The sequence below is a fragment of the Polistes fuscatus genome, unplaced genomic scaffold (assembly GCF_010416935.1).
Source record: "Polistes fuscatus isolate 324 unplaced genomic scaffold, CU_Pfus_HIC Scaffold10, whole genome shotgun sequence".
NCBI lineage: Eukaryota > Metazoa > Arthropoda > Insecta > Hymenoptera > Vespidae > Polistes > Polistes fuscatus.
In genome coordinates, this window is record NW_025112998.1 from 4369308 (window position 1) to 4394472 (window position 25165).

The 25165-nt window shown below is 35.9% G+C and overlaps 1 protein-coding gene across 14 annotated transcripts in view; it reads right to left on the minus strand.

The window, feature by feature from the left end:
- The window catches only part of LOC122526011 (protein turtle), a 215198-nt gene that overhangs the window by 91387 nt on the left and 98646 nt on the right, over positions 1-25165 (minus strand). Inside the window, exons 1-2 of one of the 14 annotated variants that reach the window (XM_043649104.1) lie at positions 21686-21775; positions 21456-21556 (exon numbers count right to left, since the gene is read on the minus strand). The exons of the other annotated variants lie outside the window; for them this stretch is intronic. The gene's annotated coding sequence lies outside the window, so the exon portion shown is untranslated. Of the gene's footprint in view, positions 1-21455; positions 21557-21685; positions 21776-25165 lie in introns of those variants that run through there. 14 annotated transcript variants of the gene reach the window in all.

A 25165-nucleotide genomic window follows, 5' to 3' on the forward strand; every position in this document is an offset into this window, starting at 1 on the left:
TCCAATAACTAATTCGCTTGCTCGTGAATTCGCAAGGTAAAGGAAAGAGAGAAAGAGAGGAAGAGAGAGAAAGAGGGGGGTGGGGGAAAGAAAAAGGAAAAATCGATTGGGCAAGAATCAGGCTTCCATAACATCCGTCATCCATGAAAAGCCAATTCGTAATTAGATACACATACACACACATACATACACATACACAGAGAAAACGATATTCATCTATAGTAATTCTAATTTTAGTTTAAATCAACGATCCTAACGTTTCCACGCGTGATCCCGTAACGACGAACCTTTTCCTCCGAAAAGATACGACTAATCGCGAAAGGATACATGGTAAGAGCTGAAGGGGATTGGAGGGGTTACGCTAGGGGGGTTGAAGTCTAATTTTAGATAAATCCATCCAGCAGTCGATATCAGTTTAAACTCGGGATGTATATGTATGTATGTACAATGGCTTGTGTTTATGTGCGTTGTGTCACGTATGTACATAGATAGATGGTAGACGAGTTTCGTGTAAACGCGTGTATATGTATGTGTGTGTGTGTGTGTTTTGTGTGTGGAAGCGATAGGTGTATGCACACGACTGCCTAATAACGTACGTGGAAGTGTATACACTCTGCACATGCATCGACGATGCCCATGCGAAGACCCGTTGCACGAGTATCGAATTGCTCGTCGAGAAATCGATGTATCCCTCTTTCTCTCCTTCTCTCTCTCTCCCTTGCTTGCTCTTTCTCCCTCTTCCCATCCATCCATCCATCTATCTTTTTCCCTCTACGTCTCGAACCCCTTTCGACCGTGCACCTCGGTACCAAGCACCGTCGTCTACATATTCGTCGAACGATTCAAAGGTCGAAGATGCAAATAAATATGTGTGTGTGTGTATGTATATATCTGCAAATGTGCATCTGTATATATTATGTATATATATGTTACAGTTGGTTTCAACGTGCACACAGATGGCTGAACGAGATTTCCAATGGAGACGAGATAAATGTTTGACATGTATCGTGCTCACCTTAGCGAAAAATATTATTCGGCTAAAGTAAATGTACTTTATTGAAGAAAAGCTAGACTTTGAATAGGATAAAGAGATTAAAGTATAGGATGAAAAATGAATATAGAAAAATCCAAATCTAACAATGGAGGAGAAAAGTGGATTTGTTCTAATCGCCCTATTCGCGTTAGTATCGATCGAATCACCTTAACTAAAAACAAAACAAAAAAGGAATTAAACAAACAAAAAACTAGATAAGCGAATAAGATCGAGCAAGGTACTCCACTTCATTTAGGAAATCGTTCAGTTTTATCGAACAGAGAGTATCCAGACCGCACTAAATTGTTTCATGTCGAAGCAATAATCCGTCACGTAGTACCGACCGAATGATTTCCACCCCTATTCCCAGTACCTCGTTATATATATACATATATATATATATATATATATACGGGATAAAACACGGCCTGGTGTGTATCTATCGTTACACCTTAAACAACTATTTTATCGGAGAAGGCTCGTTCGATTTGATCAAATCGATTTTCATCATCCCGTAGAACAGTGAAATTCGATTATTCGTAGAAATTAAAATAACTGTGTAACCACTACGGTTGCATTCGCGAAGATCTAAGAGATGAAAAGAGAGAGAGAGAGAGGTGAATTAATATTAATCGAATGTAGAGAAGAGATAAGGAGATTTCAAGGAACGATTTCAATCTTATTCGAATATCCACGTTCGAGTCGACGTTCTCGTGCGTGCTTCGAAAGACAAGTAAAGCAGGGCTTTGCACGAACACTGTGCTTTGTCCGAAGGGTCGAAATCTAAGAGAGAGAGAGAGAGAGAAAGGAATATAAAGGAACGAGAAACTCTGTAGTCTCTCGGTGCATCGGAGTTTGACGCCCAACGAGTCGACACCGTCTGAAACGGTAAACCGAGCATCGGTTCGGTCCGACGACGAGGTGGCATTGAAATGCAAATGATTCCTCCTTCCAGCAAGTTCTCGGTGCGGTCTCCCTTAAACGTTTCTATGCTTCGAAGAGCCCAGGGATTCCTTTAGGACGTATAGAGAAATACGTGCGTCGCGTTGCACGTCTCACGTTCGACTGAACAAAGATCGGCTAAATGCGCACGCTCCGCCGAAGTGTCTGACTTGTTGGTACATACCATTGACATTTACCACTTAATTCGTACATACGTGTATATTTACGTAGACATATATATATTTATTCCTTATCTACTTTAAATTCTATTCCCCCTCAAAAAGAGGAAAGGTCGTTGATTTCTTAAAACCTTTCAGAACACTATGAACGCGATGTTAAACGAAATGATTAGAACGTTTTTGTGTCATCGAATGTTCTTAATTGATAATTCCCCTTATCTTTAGGAAACGAACAATCACGTCAAAAAAGAACAAAATATTGTTTAAAAGAGAGTAAGAAAGAAAGCGATACGTTTAGTTCAATAAGTAATTGCTGATCGAATTATTAGATAGAGAGAGAGAGAAAGAGAATTGACAACTGCTAAAGGATTCTCTGGATTCCGTAGGAACGGAAATTTCATTTTAAAGACTGCCACAAAGAGCCATCGATCTGTGGGATTAACGAATACGATGTAACTTTCTTTTTTTTTACTTTTGTTTCTTCCTCTCTCTCTCTCTCTCTCTCTCTCTGAGATCAAGGATCTTGAAATTGATTCCTTCCAAAACTAGGATATAATGGAGAATATAAAAGAAAGAGAGGAATAGAGTGAAAGATAAGGTAATGACCTAAACGTTGTCGACTTCGTAAGCTTTACTTCGTTAATTATACTCTAATGGAGGCAAAACTTCCTTGACTGACGAACTTCACGACCGGCATATTACTGATCAAGGCTATCGGAGAAAATGGTAAACGGTCAAAGGAGCAAGAAGATCGCTTCTACCTTTGGACATTTTCTCTTTGAGAAACTTGCAACTTTTCGCGACCATCTTCCATGAGTCCTAATTATCTATCATTCGTTTCAGATACATCAAGGGTATATTACTGAATAATTCTCTTTATACAGTTTACCACATGAAAAAGGATATCGTAGGAAATTTTCATGTATATAATTGTATCGATGTAGCTCGTCGTTATTCAACATTCTAAGTAACACAATTTATAAGATTTTGGATCAAAAATTGCAAATATAACGAAGTATATTTCTTTAATCAATTTCCTACATATATTACACATAGATTTATACGTACGTATAAATGTAAAATATGTCCCCACGTTGAGGACAATTATTTAGAGCATTCGTTACGAAACAACACAAGTAGGATATTACTATGAATGAGAAGAAACGAAAAATAGAGAAACATAGGCTAGAAGACAAAAAGTTTGATAAACTCGAATTTAAAAGTTTCCAGGAATAACAAGCTTACTCCATGATATATTCTCCTGTTTACCAGCTGAATTCTAAATCGGATGTTCGCGTAATTGCACTGTCGGTATTGGAGAACATCTTAAATAATTAATCGAGCGAGACCGTTCATGGTTCCTCTGATTTTCGAATGAAGAACTTTATGAAACCACGATAAAGGGACGGGGTGAATATCAAAGGTAAGAGGAGGGCTGGGTGGGAATCATTCGACACAAGTAATACGAAGAGCTTTGGCTAGCGGAGTTTGTTTCTAACTTCACCAAATTCCAGCATATTAATTTATCTTCGTCCTTTAAGGTTTCTGCATATCCAGTTTACGTTCTTGGTTCATCGATCAATATGTCTACCGTATGATGCTAAAGCTAGCAACTCATGTTTCTCTACCTCTTAGTTTGAAGTCCGTGGCGCGTAACGCACATCGTTAAAAACTTCCCTGTTTCTGTATTTCCCGAACAATTTCGAGAGAATGAGAAAGAGAGAGAGATAGATAGAGAGAGAGAGAGAGAGAGAGAGAGAGAGAGAGAGAAAGATAGTTGCAATAAACTAGACTTCACTACCTTCGATAAATATTCCTTTCTCGAGAATTACTATTTCTAGTGAAAAATGTTCCTTCCAAATGAGAACTAGCAAACGAAAATGAAATTTCTATGATTTGTTTCTTCTTACAAAATATATGGAGAAAGTTTAACAAACATTTGCATAAATATTCGAAAAATTACAAATGACATTTAATTAGATAAGAGTCACTGGCATTGATTGAGAATACTATTAAAGTTTTATGAAAAGTCGAGAAAGTTCAACGATCTTTTAATTCGAGAAGAAATTTCTAAGAAGAAAGATCGAGATTATAACTCTCTTCAACTATGATATCCAAAATAGAAAAAAAAAAGAAAAAGAAAAAGAAATAGAAATGATTTTCATAGGAAGTCGAATACGAGCTTTGTAAGCTTGAGAGTCAATAGCCCTCCTCCCCTACCTCCTCTTCCTCCTCCTCTTCTACGGCACGGCGACACAGCCAATTTTCATTTACTAGTCTTAACACCACCCACTACCCACTCGTAGCAATTCTTTCTTTCAAACGGAGAATGTTTTTAGTTCTCGGCTAAGCATACGTCTAGCATGGAAAGAGCTTTCGTGAAAGTAAACCGGCTGACTGAATGGGACAATTAAAAATGGAAGCACGAAAGTATGATTTCTCTGGAAAAAAACATACGTAGTTTAGTATGCAAAGTATATTCCAAAAAAAAAAAAAAAGACAAAAGAAATAAAATGCTACGAATATTCATTTTTCACGAGTCATTTAGAATCGAGAGAAGAACTACCGTCGAGGAAGAAGCAAAAGAACGACAGCAAAAAAAAGAATAAGTAAATAAATAAATAAAACAGAAAAGAAGATTTGCGCTCGGTCGTTTTTTAACGACACCAAATTATTCAGCATTTCGACGTACGTATATTTCGTATCTTCGCGCTTATATCTCACTCTTAATACAAAATAATGATCTAACAAAAAAGCGGAATAAAGGAAGGTTAGGTATACACCTATTTTGACACGCACACGCTGAAACTTTTGATTTATTTCGTCAGGATATATATCCCGTGATAAATACTCTAATCCCTTTTCCATTCGAAATAGACCGGTGGATTTGTTCTCCCTGTCTCGTATTTCTGTTTTCTTTATTTTTGCAAGAGAGTCGGCAAAAGTGAGAAAATATTTTCATGCAAATGTAATTTCTCATTTCGCCTTTAGAAAAATGGAGAGTAAGAGAGAAAAAGAAAGAGTCTAGGAAATAACAAAGAATAGTAAACTGTCCATCTCTTTTATCCGAATACTTCGTTATACCGAGTCTTTATGATGTTATCTAGGAACGAAGAAAAGGCTCACGATTTACAAAGGCAAATGCACGAAGCATTGAAAGTCGTACTAACATGAACAGCGCGCATCGATCAGATAATACCTAACTAAACTCCTGTCCAACGCTCGTTAAGTATGTTCGTTACGTTCTTGATATTTATCAAAATCTACTGACACGCCTAATCTTGTTCCTTCGTCTTGAAGTAACACAACTTCGCGGATTAATAACGATCCGACTTCTCATAAGCTTAATTACAAAACTCCTATGATAAACACGTCGTCTCTCGACTAAACACGACTAAATAATACTGGACGTGTGTTCCGCATCAAACGAAAACTTTCTCTTAGGTAAATTGAACTAGCAGCAACCTTGACGCATGTTAAAATCATCTCGTAACAATTATACGCTTCATTAACTCTTTCTTGAATCTCGACCATAAACGTTATCCGATTTGCATGATTAATTAACATAAAATACTTTGACTTTAATCAGAGATCCAAATTTCCTATGTTTCCTATCTTTATTTCCCTCTCTCTCTCTCTCTCTCTCTCTCTCTCTCTCAAAAGATAAATGGTGAATCAGGATGTTTCAGTGAGAGCTCGTATATCGCTTGGACGAACGGTAATAATTCTAGGAGAGATGTGAAACACACGAAGATAAGAGAGAAAGAGAGGAAGAATTGGTTTGAACACGTTCTCTCGTACGAGGAAGTCGAATTTTATCTGTCAGCCTGACCTGCCCACCTTTCTTCTTAATTACCGAGCCAGCTCGTACATTCATTTTGCAGCTTGGAGGCTTGGCCGAAACACACCCTTCTACCAGTTACCCCGCCATCCCTTCCGAATGACACTCTCCTTTTCCTCTATTTTCTACCTTTGCAATGGACGATGCTTTTCGAGGTTGGTCGGTTGCTGCTGGTACTGATGCTGCTGCTGCTGTTGATAGTGGTTGTGGTGATGTTGGTGCTGCTGCTGCTGCTGCTGTTTTTATCAGGACTACTGTGTTAGAAGAGAGAAAGCAGAGGGAAACCGACGAAAGGACGAAAAGGTAGCCCCGCCTACGATTTTCTACATCTCTCGCGAGAAGAGGGGCAGTTTTACTCGCACTTCCATGCAATGGGAATTATCATCGCCCGCTTACGACTACAGTACACGCTCGTTCTACGTGACCGATACGAGTACCCTTTATTATTCTACACGAAAGTCCTCGTTACCTTATATTTCTATTCTACGATATCGTTAACGAGACCAACGAATAATAACCGTATTTGAAAGTTTTTATCATTATGACTATGCATGTTCTCTACGTTCGCCTTGTTAACGTCTTCGATAAAAATCATCATCTCGACGTAATAAATCATTGATCTTATTTTATAATATTATTCTTTTCTAATCGTTTTAAAACATATATCTTGAAAATTGTCGTCGTACATTTTACCGCGCAAATTGACTTTATCTTTTTATTAGAGGTAATTCAATTCAATTTCTATCTGATAGAATACAAAGATCTCGTCCGTGAGTTTCCAAAGTCGCGTTGTACTCTTTACAAACTCAACTAGAACGAGGAGACTTTTACCTTTTAGATACATTGAGATGTTTTTGTTGTCCAGTATTGTGGTACTACGAAAGTTTACGTAAAAAGCTCAGCTTTTCTAACTCAACTTCAAGTAACTTTTATAAATCGTTGTTGAAAACAATTCGGTGGATCAATAAGTAAAGAGGATCGTTGTTGGAAAAATTCTACTCGCAGACGTGGTAGCACAAAGCACTTCGCGTATTTGGAGATTTAAACAAAACTAAAAAAAATCCACGCCGCTGCCATCGTCCCCTTCCCCCCTCTCCAAAGAGAAAAAAAAGAGAAAAAATAAAATAAAATAAAGAAACATCGCTAAAGTATTTTTAAGTTGCCAGGGGGCCAAACTTTCGAAATATTTTCCAACTGTATGAATTCTTTTGCCGTTACTTTCGACTTTGATATCAAGTTTGCCATATCGATTTACCGTCTTTTACGAAAGAAAATTCTCGGAAATTTGTTGGCTCGATGATTCGTTGAAAACAAATCATTAGTCAAATTTCTTCTCGATCGATTCGTCCCATATGTACATAAATAAAAGAAACTAATCACTGCCATGCGATTCATTGAAAATCCATTACAATTTGAGACAGTTGTTCGAATATTATAAACTTACGTGCGTCAACGTAGAACCGAACGAGTTTTGTGGAGTAAAATTTCATGGAATAGTTGATATTCGAAATGTTTTGGAATTCAATCTCGTCGATAACCTTACCTGTAATATCCGACTCAAAAGTTTCAACATTTGGATTTACTATTTACATTTATATCATATCTTTCTTCATTTCTTTTTTTCTTTGGATGTATCAACTGACTTATCATATTCTATGAAAAATATTTTCAAGCAATTTGTAACGCGTTTGCAAGTATAATGAACGAAAAAAATCATATCATGTATTGTTTGCTGGTCGACTCTAAAATGTAATGCAATATTATTTTACACGAATATTATTAACGCATTCTACCTACTTTCCTTCCGTTAACAATTTTTTTTGTCACTTTTTCTTTGTCCACGTAATGCAATATAATATTTCTTTCTTCAAACTTTACAATACTGCACGAATGATCGATCCTAATTTAAAAATGATACCAATCTAATTAATTAAATCAACGTAAATCAAGTACAAATTATATATTACGAATAAACGTGTAGAAAATGCTTCATCGTATAGAAAACAAATCGATATCTTAGAAGTCGAGATAAAAAGAACCCTTAACCTGAACAATCGTTGGTTCGTTCATTCTTCGCGATCGACGTTCCGTACATTCGTGTTGTTTCGACGCGACGAACTTGCTGTTAACACACACACACACACACACACATACAAAGATATCATGCCTCGGCACATTTATCCTGGATGCTGAGATAGAACTGTGAACATTAACGACGCATAAGATTTTACATTATCTCATTCAAAAACAGATTTCCAACGTTTTCTTCTTGCCAGGCTAACAACAAAGACACGACAATCATATGCAACCTTTGATTTTTTTCAAACTTTCCACACTTGTGAAATGGTCCATGAGGAATATAATACATTGCTCCCCTTAAAAATTGATCTTGTCCAACCATTTGCGTAAAAAAGAATGCAATGTAATATTTCTCATGGACCGTTACAAGCGTGTGCAAAGTTTGAAAAAAATCAGAGGTTGCAGATGATTGCTGTGCACTTGTAAAAGCTCGCAAAGCAGTAATGCTTGCCACGAGAAAGACAGAGAGAGAGAGAGAGAGAGATGGAACAGCGAGGATGGAGGAATGGGGGATAAAAAGGGGTGGCATGAGATGGGAGAGGGTTAGGTTAAACGCGAGAACTGGTAGGGGAGGAGTTGGCGATGGGTGGTGGTGTACGAGGGAGTCGCGGCGGCTCTCATTGTCGTCGGCACCGGTGTTTCCGGTTGGGCGAGCGTGTAGGAGGCACGTAGGAAATTACATCGCACGTCAAAACGTGCTGGCTTTCGAAATTCACCAAAGCGACGACGACGACGACGACGACTACGACTACGACGACTTCGACGCTCTCAGAGAAACAGGGAGATAGATAAAAAGAGACAGAGAAAGAAAGAGATAAAAAAAAAAAAGAAAGATAGAAAGGAAGAGGAGGAAGAGAGAAACTGCGAACTCGAAACGTCGCCGAAGGGGAAACGCATATCCAACTTTCTCGTCATCCTTGTAGCGAGGAAGGAAGGTAGAGGAGAGGACCGATTGTCGTTCTTACCAATGGTATTGTACTAGTATAACATTGTCTGTGTAAGTATATACCATTGCTAGGTATATCTGTAATGTATTGGAAAGAGAAAGAAGAGAGTTGGGGGTGGGGTGTGGGTGGAATTAGCGGACTCTTAAACAAGCCTCGTAAAGCTCAGATGGCCTGGCTTCCCGTATTGGTCATAAAGCTTATAAAGCTACGCGAACTAGCAATGGAGACTGAACGATTAAGAAGAGACGATGTGTTGGTATGTGGAAAAGAAAGAAAGAAAGAGAGAGGGAGATAGAGATAAAATGAGAATGATGCTGCTACATTGGCTTATCCAAGTCGAACTAAAAGAGAAACGGAAGCGACACTTACGTCACACGTTGCTCGTTCAGAAGACCATCTTTCTTCCTTTCTTTATCTCTCTCTTTCTCTCTGTTCTGGTCTGGAAATCGGAAGCATTTCCTGGCTTTAGAATGAACACGGTATCCGCGAACGACTCGTATAACGATAGAGAAAGGATCGTAATCCTAAGACATCTGGCCGCAAGAATGATACTAAATCTAAGTGTTTTAGGATGGATAGGACAGATACTACGAATGAAATTGAGTTAGGTTTTCTTCGTTGATAACTTAAAGATCAAAGTAAAGTAATCGAGTAGTCCTAAATTATTCGAAGAAAAATGTTTAACTTCTTACGATTATCGTTCGATAAAATGCTTATAAATTTTCAAGGCTGTTTTAACGATTTCGCGAAAAGAAAAGAAAAAGGCATAAAAACTTAACTGTCTAAAATCGTATTTCTTTAACGTGAAAATCGTGAGAGAAAGTTTAGTGTAACGAAATACTTTGCTGCGATAGAGGTAGACTTCGATTGGTGATGAGTAAAAAAAGCTCAGGTCGATTGAATCCTTTATAGATCAAAGCTTTCTGCCCCTGATAGACCACTCTATCTTCTTTGGTGTACTTTGGTCTTTCTCTTTCATAGTACTATCTTTCTCTTTCTCTTTCTCTCTCTCTCTCTCTCTTTCTCTCTTTCTCTCTCTCTTGCATTATAGACGATAGAAGGGAACAACGGTTGAACGAACGAGAAGAAAGCTTTGGACAATTTTTCCTGATCGGATAATTCGAATGGGTTGCCATTTCAACGATTTAAAGCTAATATTTATCGAATGAAGTACCCCTCCACCCCCCCTCCGCTCCCCAATAAAATTATTCTTACTTTTTCTCGTTAGTTTTCCATAGAAATTAATCACACGTAAATTATATTTTTGTGTTTATAATATTATTATAATGAATGAAATTATTTGTAAGCTATATAATAATAATTGCACGAAAATACGCTTTTAATTGAACGTTAAACGAAAGACTTTTTATAACATTACCGCGATATATTTTTCTTCGCTAATATAGTTGATAATAATAAGTTTAACTAACCCGTTATCGAGGCTTCGAACAACCGTTTAGAGAGGACCGAAAGCGATGTAAATGGCTTAATATAATTTATTAATTCAAAAGCGTGCCAAGCGCGTGATATAATCAAAACTTTAGTTAATTGCCGAGCGGTTAATCGACATTTCACTCGATCGATATCCATTTTATCGTAGTCGTTAAAAAGCAATGAATAGTTCACTAAAATCTGCTATAGATTTTTTTTTATTTTTAATATATTCGCAATAACAAATGAAGGAAAAAAAAGAGAAAAAAAATTAAAATACTAAGCAATGTTTTCTGAAATTTTTTCCACGCATTTTCAATATTATTCATCTATATTTTTTAAACGTAAAATGAACAAAATTTCAAAAGAACGTACACTTCGACAGCGAAAAGATTGGTTAAGAAAATGAAGAGCGAAAAAAAGAAAAAAAGAAAAAAAAAAGGAAACGCGAAGTATTTCGAAGAGATTGAAAGAGCATCGGAGCCGTTGTTACCATCTCGGTGAAAAAAAGTTGTTACACGAATAAAGTTTTCGAGACTCTCCATCGAATTTCCCGATGAACGCCCGAAACGTTCGGTTAAAGAATTTGAAAGGCAAATTTTATCGCTGGTCCACGCCTACTTCACCGCGATTTCGGATTAAACGACGAGCCGACCGTGTGCGATAGATCGGGTGCGAGAAAAAGAGAAAAAGAAAGAGAAAGAGAAAGAGAAAGAGAAAGAGAGAGAGAGAGAGAGAGAGAGTGAGAGAAAGAAAGCGAATGAAAGATGGAAAAAAGAAACAAAAGGAAAAAAAAGAAAGTAAAAAGAAGAAGAAGAAGAAAAAGAAGAAGAAGAAGAAGAAGGAAAAAGAAGAAGAAGAAGGAAAAAGAAGAAGAAGAAGAATGAGAAGGAAATAAAAGTGGCAGCGCCGATCAATCCTTTTCTCGTAGAAAGCGAGCACGACGTCAAAGTAAAGGTTGTACTACTGAAAAATCGAACTCCATTTTATGATCGTACCACTTACGTTTATGCATATGTATTACTTTACGATTGCCATACTACCTACGACGTATACCCACACTGCAAGCTCGTAGAAAGAACGATAAATGGAGATCGAATGTTTGCGGCGCGTTTATCATCTTTCGGAGAGAAAAATCCTTTTCGTTTCTACGAGAGCTTCTTATTCTGATTCTTCTTCTTCTTCTTATTCTTCTTCGAGACTAGATACGATTCGATTCGATATATTTTAACTAATGTTAATCGTTGAAAAATGATAGTATTCTACGACGTGACTCGCCTAACATTACACGTTCGTTACTTTGTTCGTTCATAGCACAGATGCTTCAGAACCGTAGCCGTGTCATTGATATCCAGATGCCCTCATTTGCGACGCTGCAGTTTCATTTCCGAAGGGAAATTCGACTTTCCTAAAGCGGGACAATGAGAGAACAAGTTAAATGTCATAAGATGTAATAAAGGTTTGCGATACGTTCTTGAAAGGTTCTTTGTATGTTAGACGTGAAGAACACAAGCTTGATAATAGAACATTGGTTACTATAAATGACACGGAAAAATTCACATTAATTTATTATATATGTATGTGTCTATCTGTAAGAATAATTTCTCCTTAATGTCAAATTTTTCATTTTTATTCTTTTTTTTTTTGTTTTTTATTATTATCATTATTTTTATTTCATTCTATATATTTTACGTATCACGACATTGATGCATAACTACGAGGGCGATATCAATAAAGGTTCACGCTTGAATCGACGATCAATTGCAAATTATCGAATTTCGTATCGCAAGAGTAAATTTGTGAAATGCGGAAAATTGCCGATCAACCGACAGCCAACGACAGAAGGGCAGAAGGGGCGGAGGGAAAGAGTAAATTTATTGACGAAACATGGTTACTATGCGTTGTAACTTGTATTGCAGCTGTGTAACTGTTATTAGAAAATAGTAAAATCATCCTGCGTTTAGAATTTAAATCACATTAGAATATAATCGAGAATTTGCGTTATTCCATTCCATGTACCTGATGACGTGCTATATAAAGCCAAACATATAAACGTACGAGAGGGAGAGGGAGAGGGAGAAGGAGAGAGAGAGAGAGAAATAGTAGATTGCTCTCTAAATTGGAACGTCACTCTGTAATAGGAACGAAATGCGATACAGTTACTGATTTGATTGCGTGAAGCGAATTTATTGGCCACCGGTTATCTCGAATTGTTCGTAAAAATATGCTTTCGTTCCGTTTTTCGCTACGATTGGATGCAGAGAAAAGATTAAAAAGCGGTTTTCACCAATGACATATTCGTTTAATTGTATCGATTATCGGGACTTAAATTTTTTCTACGAATTAATTCTATTTTCGTAGCTTTGTGAAACGAATGCAAATACTTTATCGAGTACGAGATAAAAAAAACGTTTAATTTTTCCTCTTTATCCTTTTTCTTTTTTTCTTTTTTTTTCCCTCTTCCGTTTTACACAATTTGTTGTATTTTAAAATCCGCGACGGTTCGCGATTAAAAGTAATAACTTTATAATAGGAAAATATATATATATATATAAAATGTTTAAATGTACGAGAGACTCGGATAAATAAAGAGAGCGTAAGGAAAAAGATAAATATATTGATTTTTAAGCGGAAGAATGATAACTGTTTTTACGTTTAGGATTTGCATCGAGATCGTCCAACCTCTTTACTACACTGTGATCCACGAAGACATAGTAGAGTAATATCTAGCTGAAAACAAGGAAGCTTTATCGTGAAAAACTTTGGCAAAGCCATTCGCGGAGAAGTTGTCGTCGTTCGCTTTCGCGACCGTACTAATCCTAACGCTAAAGTTCCAGATCTTTATTGTACACCGTTAAAAGTATATTAAACTAAATACTGTAATGTGCGCAATAAAAGTTATGTAAAAAAGAAAAAAAAGAAAGAAAAAATAAACAAACAAACAAAAAAAAAAGACATAAAATATATTAAAATAAAATATAACAGAAGGCGAACGAATAAAAATATATAATCCTAAAATACCATATAAATGTGTTGTCACGTATGATAAATTCGATAAAACGATAATAATCGTTCTCAAAATGATTTTGTATGAAATACTAATTAAGTGATTTGTAGATCTACGATACACGCATGTCCGTAATATAGAACGTATAAACCAGTGTATTTTATCGGGACTGTAATACCAAACTACAAAATCATCAGCAATTTATGTCAGAATTTACATGTGTTCGAGACATTGCTGGATGCACGATATTCAAATGAAACGAGGAGTAAATTGTGATGATCTAATTTCATATTGCTTCTGTAAAAACAAATTTGTAAAAAATAAAAGATTTAATGACACGTTATTTTTATTTACGATCTCTCTCTCTCTCTCTCTCTTTCTCTCTCTCTCTTTCTCTCTCTTTTATCTCTTCAAATTCCTCCGTATTTCGTTCATGCTCGTTTGCTCTTTATGGTAGAATAAGCAGAGATCCTGACGTATATATACATATGTGCACGAGAACAGTTGTACATATTTTAGCGAACAATGATGAGAGAGATTCAGATAGAGAAAGGGCAAATTTGCTCTTTGTATTTGTTTCTTCATTCGTAATTTTGTAGAATAGAACTAATTCGTTCGACCACGAACAAAGCTTGAACCGCACGACGATATATTACATTAATAATAATAATCGTAATAATAATAATATAATAATAATAATAATAATAATAATAATAATAATAATAATAATCAAAATAACGATCGCAAAAAGTGTTTAATCGAATCAATCCTCGTTGAAAGTTTCGCAAACTTAAACAAGAATTATTAATAATACCAACACGATCAATCTCCGGACAGCACGTTTATCTAGAACACTTGTGCGACCTTTGATACCCTATGGGTTCAACTGATGTATTTCCAATAAGAGCTGTCACGTGCGTAAGCTCACGTTGCGTGTTCTCACAATATGTGCGTCAACTTATTTACTCACGTACTAAACTTTCAAATCTTCGATATAAGTAGATGGACGTTCGATAAACGTGACGTTCATCAGCACGATTATGATAATAATATTTAAAAGAATTCTACGTATATGTGTTACAATAAAAGTTCAATATATTATAGTATAATATTATCTCTCTCTCTCTCTCAATTGATCTTAATGATAATTTATTATAACATAAATATATATGTAAGATTTTTTATTTGTTTATTATTTATTATTATTTATTAAAGTAATAACGTTTAACAGTAATTATTAAACGATTTAAGAATATAAGAGATAGAACGATAAGCATCTATAATTTAAAGTAACAATCTGTCGCCACGAGATATTAGGTGTTACCCTTTACGCCGTAATCCGAATACAACCATCATAATTAGCGAAGGACACCCCGTATTCGACTCTTCGTCGCCTATCCTTGTCTTCCGTTTTTTTCTTTCACACCCAACACTCGTCGTATAAACAATGAACTTTTTCGGACTGCCCCCACCAATCCTTTCCATCCCCTATATACGCCTAACATCCCCTCCATCATTTTTCGTCATTTCCTGGCATTCTTTCCGGAAACTTCCCGATGATTCCCGATCACGAAAAAGGCTCTTCCTGCACTTTAAAATCGAGAACATTCGAGAGACTTCGATGGGGCTACATAAAGGCGACAAATTTAGACGGTGTAACCTTACAGCCTAAACAAATACTCTAATCTAACGCAACGGTTCCTTTCTTTTTTTTCAACCGATACATTCTCTCATCCATCCATACTCATATCATCATACATATGACAAATAAAGGCCTACATCTACTTGATGAATACTTATAAAGAAATCGTCTATTTATATTTTTAAAAACTTCGACACACACACCTCTCGAATATTCCCCAATCCCACATATATATAGGTAAATTTATCAACTCGTTAGATAATTTCTATCGTATTTCTTTTTGATAGTGTCTGATTTCTGGCATTAAAAAAATCGAACATATTTTTATTGAAAATTAACCCAATATATTAACTTAATATATTAAAATGAAATAAAATAAATTATCTACCTATAATATTTGTAACAATTAAGAATATATTAAAAATGTGTTCACATTTTTACTCGACAATTTTCCTCGTTCCATTGATTTCTATGTAAATTATTTTGATTAAACGTTTTGTTTTCTATTATATATTTTTGGTAACTAATTTAGAGACCTATTGGTTGAATTCGAACGTTTACTGGATTCTAAATGAATACGTTTGTAACGCATCTAAGCGCGTATATCGGGCAATGGCAAGCTTCGTTCGCTCGTCAAGCGGAATTATTAATAGCACTAACGCGATCAATCTCGTATGCGGTTATCCGAACCACCCTTCCGATCTTCGATACCTCATGTATCCTACCCTACACCGAACGATGTGTTTCCAATGCCAATGAAAGGTGACGCACGTGTGAATACGCGGTATACGATCATACGCATTTAACTGCATGATCAAGCTTACCCAGCTTCAATTCTACGTTAGCCATGAATATTTTTCGAATTTTGAGCACGTACATAACTATTTTATAATACAGATCATTAAAATGATCGCAAAAGTTCAAAATAAAAATATATCATTAACTTTATAATAACGATGGGAACAAATCTTGGCCGATAATGATTTATGTAGCTTACGTTGCTAAAGATTTCATAAACTATTTGAATTTACTGACCATTAATCAATAAAAAGTTTTAATAATAGTGTACGAAAGAGAGCATTAACGAGATATACTCATACATACTTTTCCTAAACCTGATTTTTCCTATTAAAAATTTGTTTGACGAGCAAAAACTCAGATTAGTATAAATGTTAGTTAGTGTTTGTTGGCTGAATATAAACGATCATTATTTCACGATTTAAATGTATTTATCGTCAACGTTTAGAAATCATTGGAAACAAGATAAACGTCGAAATACATTAAAAATGAAATCTTCTGAATTCATTCGTCTCTTTAATCATCCACGAGCGAACTGTAAATCCTATTACACCGAGTGCTGCAATTATTTAATCTGTTTAACGTTCTACAGCAATCCTGCATTAAGTGTACTGGCAAATGCAAAATTATATGACCATGGCAGGGAATTAATCGAGAGCAAAATTTCCCTCTTAGTCTGTAATTAAAAATCTGTAATCGGAGTAGGTTTATCAGATGTACATACGTTCGATTGAACATCTCGTAAAGTAGACTCGACAGCTGTTGGCATATAATAAAGCTTCGAAGCTGTAATCAAATTGTTGAGAACCATACATTCGGCAGTAAATTCGAAGCACCATTCGCAACTCGTTTCTCTCTCTCTCTCTCTTTCTGTCTGTCTCTTTTGTTCATACAGTAATTATAATGCATTCCAGATCGTAGTATGAAGAGAATAAAATAGAAATACAAGCATCGTCAAACAAAATTCAAATATTCCTATGGTGGAATTACGCTTGGTTTTTCGCAGAAGGTACCTCGCATACGAACTCACGCGTACGAAAATACGTATACACATATGTGCACGTGTATATATATATATAAATGAAAACGTACATTTACAAAGAGACCCTTCCGTTCTGTTTGCCTCTTTACTTCCTAGCTTTAATTTACTATCGAATTAACTTTAATATACTTGTGACTATACCAGCACGTTTCTACATGTATTCCCTTTTCTACATATATAGGTTTATAATATACATCATCGACCGTGTTCTTGCACGAACTAATGCAGGCTTGTGAACCTTTGCGTACTCGAATGACCTCTGTCGTGAACTATCGTCCGAGTATTTGTTATCGCTAATAAAGATAAACGCGTTCGTGCTAGAGTTTCGACCGTGAACGCACTTCCACGGCTGTTGCAATTAAACCTAAGAGAGAAGGAGAGAGAGAGAGAGAGAGAGAGACCGTTTGTTAATTAAGTTTCGGTACGATCCGATAAGATAGCCAGTACTTTTTAATGAAAATTAATAATAAAGCCGATATTTTGAGTAGGAAGGAACTGTAGGTTTATATTCCAGGATTAGAACTGGTGGAAGGTTCTGATTATCGTAACACACAAACTGTTCGTGAAATCCCTCTAGTGTTGGATATTTTCTATGACACTGGTGGACAGCTCCAGCGGGATTTCATTTTATCTGCTGACGTGGATTGGATCGCGAGAGGTCAGGAGGTTGGACCAAAATAACGCGAACTGACCGATGGGGAGAATAGAATGAAAGAGAGAGAGAGAGGGAGAGTGAAATGGCAAGAGATAGATTGAGAGTGAAAGAAACGAAGGAAGAGTCGAGATTCCGAAAGGCGAATAGATTGAATTTAACTTTAAGAGCATCGAAAGAAAAAAAAACACACCGAGAACAAAAAACTAAAGGACTAGCCTATTCTCGCGTGATTTCGAAATTCTCACCTTATTTCTTTTTACTTATTTCCTTTCTTTTTTTCTTTTAAAACCGTAGAACGAATTCGAAGTCTAACTCTAATTCCGATCCAACTGTATGAATTGTGAGTCTCATTTTGAGTGGGTGAAATCCACTTTTACATCTTACCATGAATCATTATGATTTTCCTGTTTCAATTAATTTCTACGTCACGTGCTCCCGATAAACCTTCGTTACAAGCGGATGGTGAGAGCGAGAGAATAAAACAAAAAAAGAAAAACAAAAAGAAAAAACAGATAACGAGAAAGAGAGAGAGAGAGAGAGAGAGAGAGAAAGAAGGAAGATAACAGGAAGTAGGAGGGATAGGAAGAGGATGATGTCTTCCGCAATTCCGGTGAACGTATTTTTGATTTGTCGATTGCGTCAAAGATAGAACGCAGTTAAGCGCGTTCGCGTTATTTATTCGTGCGTTTCAACCTACAGGTCAAAGCGTCCCAATTGGCCGCAGGTGTGACGGCTGATGTACTTTTCAAATAGACAAGCGCGTAAGTGAATCTAACTGATGATAGCAGGGACTGTGATAAATACATATATTTGTACGGTTAATTATGTGCTTTTAGAGAAAATGGAATAATAATTATAATAATAATAATAATAATGATGATGGCGATGACGATGACGATGATAATGATGATAGGAGGTTTCCTTTGTTTCTACACGTCCGAATGATTTACTTGTTTGTTTGAAGGGATAATGCTCGAAGGGCTCCTCTTGGTTAAGTCCTTTTCAAATGTATATACGGTAACTGTATATTCCTACTGTATAAACTATACCTCTAATTTACTAGGAATTCATCCTCCTCATTTGATGTCATCTTAATTTATCGCAAAGCTTCCGTTGGTTACGGGATTCCATGCTACGGACACCGTAGATTAGTTTGCTCTTACAGCAAACGCCAGTGCTCAGAGCTGAAAATGAATCCGGGAAAGTACAGGCAAAAGAGAATTCATAAGGTAGCAAAAAGGCAAAAGGGCTTCAATCGACTCTGATTACATTCGACGGGGAGAGAGATCTTTTTCAAAAGAGGATAATACGATTTATAACGCAGAACACGAGAACGCAAGATCTCTAATCTTCTAGCGAAAATTATATAAACCGATTCCTGAATGCGTGAGATGCCGGCGCTACCTACTTCATATTCTTCAATGTTTGCATATTCAAACAGAAAATATTGAATTATATAATATAATAATATCGTAAAAGCATCGGTAAGTATACCTTTACAAATTATACTTTATACGTTGTATTATAATTTAATTATGATAAGTTTTTGAAAGAAGACATTTCATATTTCCTTTTAAAAAGCCACTTTTTACGATGTAAAATAGCAGTAATATTGCAACCAACGGATATCTCGTCCGTGAATTTCTTTGTACCAATAAAGATGAAAATTAATTACCAACTATCCTACCTGGCTAATAAAAAAATGGAAAGAAAAATAAATAAATAAAGAGAGAGAAGAGTGGTGGTGGTGGTGGTGATGGTGGTGGTAATGGTAAAGTGAGATTCAGCATGAATATAATTTTCTTCGTTGATCCTTTGTTTTAAAGATAGTTAAAATAAAAATAAAAATTATTTTAAGTAAATGGAAACTTCAAGTGTTGTCGATGTCTCTTTTCTTTTTTACTTTTCAGCAAATAGAACATGATAAAAACGACGACGTAAAATTCAACCTGAAAGAAAAAGAGAGAGAGAGAGAGAGATCTACGTTTGATTTATAAGGAGCAACAAATATAATTATTTTCCGCTCTTTCTCTCGCCTGAAGTTATTTCTTCGAAGCTTTCTTGGAACTTAATCGATCTTGATTTCTAACGAAAAAAAAAAAAAAAAAAAAAAAAAAAACGGAAAAGAAGAAAAAGAAAAAAAGAATTTCAGCCTTAGTGATAAAAAATATCAGATTTCTCCCAGGTAAGAATTTTTTTTTCGATTAGATACAGGGCAACGACGTATAAAAGCTTCTTCGCAAATAAAGACAGAAAGGAAGAAAAAAAAAATTTGTTATCCATTAGATAATAGCTGCTAATTGAAAGACTCTTTTATCTCTCTTTTTTCATTAGAGCTTTACGAGAAGTATAATTTTGAAATCACTACGGGACTTATAAGGCAAGAAAAATGAACTTTAAATAGAGAGACGACTCTCGATGAATAATGAAAATACGCATAAATCACGAATAAAAATGACCGTAAACGTTCTATCAAGCTTGCCAACCTGATTAATGTTAAGTTTATCGAGAAAGGCTTGCGGTGAAACGAAACGAAACGAAACAAAAGAAAAGAAAAGAAAAGAAAACAAAATTAATTAATTAAATAAATAAAAGATAAATAAAAATCAATATCGCGAACCTTCTTTTCCTTCCGTAAATAATCTGAAAAAAGAAAGAGAGAGAGAGTGAAAGATAGAATGACCCATTGGAGATAAAAGAGATGGACACTCCTCTTCGCGAGACGTAATTAATAAGGCCTTAACGTGTTGTCAGGTGCACCTGTAATTTTTCATTCCGTCGGCTTATTCTGTTACAATACGGACGTCCAGCTTCGTGGCCAGTCGAAGAGGCAAAACAGGCGCCAATGTTCTTTCGAAGGAAAAATGAAGAACGACGGAAAATTTGTTGGAAAAAGATAGAGAGAGAAAGAGAGAGAGAGAAAATAGTTGAATAAAAAGAGTAGACAAGAACAGGACGACGACGACGACGACGACGACGAAGAAGAGGGAAAATAAAAAAAAAAGGATAAGATGAAACGATGGTTAAAATCTCCGAGACAATTCATTAGCTGCACGCGCCATTGTTTTGATTCATTACCTGTGCTTGTCGTCCGACATTAGACTCTCGCAAAATAATTTATTAAATAAGGAGTAAGAATTAAATACCAACGTTTAGAACGTTACGTTATTTTACGTTATTTTACGTTATTTTACGTTACTTTTACGCGTATATATATATTCTTCTGGAAAAAGAAGACAATTCTTATGTACATACATGTAAATGATACGTGTTTTTATTTGATTCATAGATCAACACTGCTACTAGTCTCGAGGATGTATGAATGTTAGTTGTTTACAATGGAATAAGCCGATGTCGTTCGTGGTCGACAGATTTACGAGGAAGGAAAAGGAATAGTGTAATATATACTTTTCTTCGTATCTACGAGTGCACATCACTATGCTACTAAATATAACAAAACTGATTAATTTATTATATTAAAATTATCATTCGATTAATTTGGAAATTTCGTAACGGATTTTTATACTATATTTTCATAATATTCGATAGATTTTTCTTTAAATTGATATGAATTTTTCTGACAATCCGATACTTGACGAATGAAAATAAATATCGATGATTATAACATCGTTATAAATACATCAGTTGTACGAGTAACTCGAGGCTGTTCGCAATCATTAGAATTATGACTAAGAGATAAAAAAAACGGCAAGATTTTTCAAACTTATGAGTGTAAATGATGTATAAAAATATTCCATAAGTGTTATTATTATCGCGTAATGAATAATATTAAATATCGTACGCTTTACTTACATATATTTGATGTTAGCAAAAATAAGAGAATTTTTATTGTACATACCTATGTAATACGTGCTTACAGTTATCCGCACATCCGCTCAGCTCGGAAACTCACCGACGTATGAGTGTTAGTTGTTTACAAAAGTCAAGGTTGCTTTCGGTCTTCAGAATTACGAGTACAAAAATAAAAACAATACTTTTTATCATAACGACGAATTTACTTGATGCGAAGAAATTTGTGTATACATATTAAAAATAGTTAAGTTTAGTTAGAAAAATAAATTTTCTTACGAGAATAAACAATACGTAGATCCGCATTAGTCCAATGCCAGAGGTCTAATGAACGAACGTTAGTTGTGAATAATAATACAAATCGACGTCGTAAACATATTTATGAGGAAGAAAATAAAACGCGATTAATCCTTGAACCGATTAATGCGCAGAAATGATTGACGAAGACTTGATTATCGTTGTTGAAATATTCAATTTAATTGATCAAAGAAGAGAGTGTATTGGTATGTGTGAGATAAAATTGTCTGGAAACTAAATACGACTACTTTTACAGTTACGAGTGTGTTTAGGTTGTGTCGGGCGAAACCGTTTGAGATAATCGCCAGATATGTGGTCGTATCGAAACTTCTCGAATATTTCCGATCCGGAATGAAGGAAAAATCTAGAACTTTTATGATCGGGAATGGTCGGAAAACTTCGAGAAATGATGCGAGAAAAGAACAAATGATGATAATGGTGGAGATAATGAGCATATATAGGCAACCAACGTCGTCGTGCATGTTATGTTATGTCTACGATGAGTATGTGCATGTATTTGTGGTTTATATTAAAGATATAATAAATACAATAATTATCATCTTATTAATATTAACAATCGTGATTACGTAATTAATTAATTTGTTGTTTCTTTTTTTCTGATAAAACTTGTAACAAGGTTAAATGAAAAGGATTATGAATAAAGCTTTTTCTCTATGGTAAAAATGAATTGAAGTATCTTCTTTTTTAATTTAAAAACGAAGTTCGCAATAAAATATCGTCCAAAAGATAAGCTTACATATATAAATATAATATATATATATATATATAGATTGTATATGCAACGTGCAAACTTTTGATAGAATCGAAATCCGTTCTCATATATCTGATCGATCGATTGCTTTATCAAATTTTTACAACATAATGGATTGATCAAAGTTGTATAAGCCATAACGACTCATTCGGATCGTGAACACGTTACACGTTTTTTTTACGACCTACTCTCATGCCCATGGGGCTAGCTATATATTTATCTATCTCTCTCTCACTCTCTCTCTCTCTTTTTCTTTCTCATTTTTGGGGTCGTTTATCTCGTGCCTGCTATTTTCAAAAATGAAGACATTGCGTTAAAGTTTTCGTGAAAGAAAGAGTGTATTTCATATAGGAATAAAGACAAGGAACATGACGTATTAGAAATTGATGCAGGTCAGTGATCCAATTAACGTCAAAGAACACACAAACACGTCACGTATTTCTTTGACGTTAGTCTAGACGTGCGAACGTGTTAAAACCTATTTCCAGTTAGGGGTCACTGATAGAAAAATGTCAAACCAATAAAATACCTTGTCAACGTACAAGAGAAAATCAGCAACGACAAAAACGGCAAAGGAAAAATTCTGATCTAATATAAAGCTAATAATTAAACGATATTACGTAAGTGGATACTAATACTCGACCGTCGAATAAATGTTGGATTAAAAGAAAGACAAATGTTCTTAGAAAAAGTTAGACAAAATATATAGCCTCCTACTACTTTAGAATGGAATTAAAAAATCTCCAAGTTTATATAAGCAAACGAATAAATTACCTACCCAACCACCCACCCACCAACCCCTCCACGGTTAGAATACTGTATACAAGACACTCGTGAAAAGTTTCGAGAGTAAGAAAAACTAAGTAAGGTAAAAGAAGAAGAAGAAGAAGAAGAAGAAGAAGAAAAAGAAAAGAAAAAAAGAAAAGAAAAGAAAAGAGAAAAGGGGAGGAAAAAAAAGGTAGTATAGATGGAGAATAACGCGTGACTCGGCGATAATTCTTAACATCTCTTAACGCGGCCCAGCATCCCTTGGCTCTACACGCTCCATCGCGCGCCTCTCGGTCGGTCGATACCGATGCCCCGTCAGCCAGTGCTCTTTCTCTCTCACACACACAGATATACACACATACACACACACTCTCTCTCTCTCTCTCTCTCATATTCTCTTTCTCTTTCCCCACCCTGCTCGATACTCCTTCCAAGCCCTCTCTTCCACCCAACACAGCAGCAGCAGCAGCAGCAGCAGCAGCAGTAGCACCCTTCGTGCTTTCTACCACCAACTCGGCGCGTTACGTCAGAGGCAGACCGACCTCAGTTTTCTCTCTCTCTCTCTCTCCCTCTCTGTTTCATCCCTCCGCAACATCCCTCGTTACGGCACAGCCGTCGACGCGAACGCCAGTGACGTCACCGTGCCCTACTCTCCTCGGTCGGCTAAATTCATATCGTCCAAGCGCGGCGCATAATAACACATCGATTATCGATGATCTACGTCATCAACGACTACTACGAACTCCCTTCCGCGTTCCTTGCTCTATACTTTTCATCTTCTATTCTCTTATCTCAACATTCTCCCTCTATCTATCTCTCTTTCTCTCTGTTATAGAGAGCAACAGCCGAGGAATAGAATGAATTCATGCAAAAGAAAATATGAAATATAACAAACACATTATATTTGCATATCAATGATCAATTTCGTCGTAAGATGATTAGATGACCGTATTTAGATCTGAACTTAACACGGAATACGCGTTATGTATTTATATGAGCAAAAATTTCTATGACTCAGCTTTTTTCTTTTGTTTTTTATTTATTTAGTTTGCACGATAAGGGTCATTTTAATTCGTTCGATGTGATTATTAAATTTGATTGATTAACGTAGCTGATAGTATGAGACATCGATGCGAAATGCAACGTGAAAATAAATTCTAATCGATAACCGTAGTAGTTTAAAATAGCGATGCCTCTCTCTCTCTCTCTCTCTCTCTCTTTCACTAGGGCGCGAGACACTAGTCTGATTATATAACGATGACATAGTGGCTTCTCTTTTGCTTTTACGTAGCTAGCTAGCTAGCTAGCTAGCTATCGGTGAAAAATAGCAAGAGATAGCAGATGTTGTCGACGCGTTCGTTCGAACGAACGAACGAACGAACGAACGAAGAGAAAACGGGAGAGCGCCTTTCTCCGTGAATTTTGGCGGTTTGACCTAAATACGTTTCTGGAACTGACAAGCAGAAGAGTCCATTTCTTTTGAAAGCAAAGTTATCGTTCATATTTAGCCACGGTCATGGCAAGAATACCAGCTAAAACGATGATTCGTCTAAGTTTTTTCTTTCCTTTCCTATCTCCTTTCTTACTCCCTCTTTTTATTTCTCGCTAATATGAAAGATAAGATCTTATGAAATAGTTCGAACGAGTTGAAAGTAAAAAAAAAAGAAAGAAGAAAAAAAAACTCGTTACAAGTTTTCCGTGTGAGTTAGACGAAAATAATGCGACGGTAGGAGTTGGTTGGAACAATAGTTGTGACCAAAATGAGGTAAACGATTTAAGTGGTAGGAGTCAACGGTAGAGCCTGACGGTAATGTGTTCGAACACATTTCTACGACGAAACACGAAGTTCGACTCCGTAATAATCGCTCGGTTAACTCTCTCTCTCTCTCTCTCTCGTTCTCTCTTTCAGAGAGTTGGTCTGC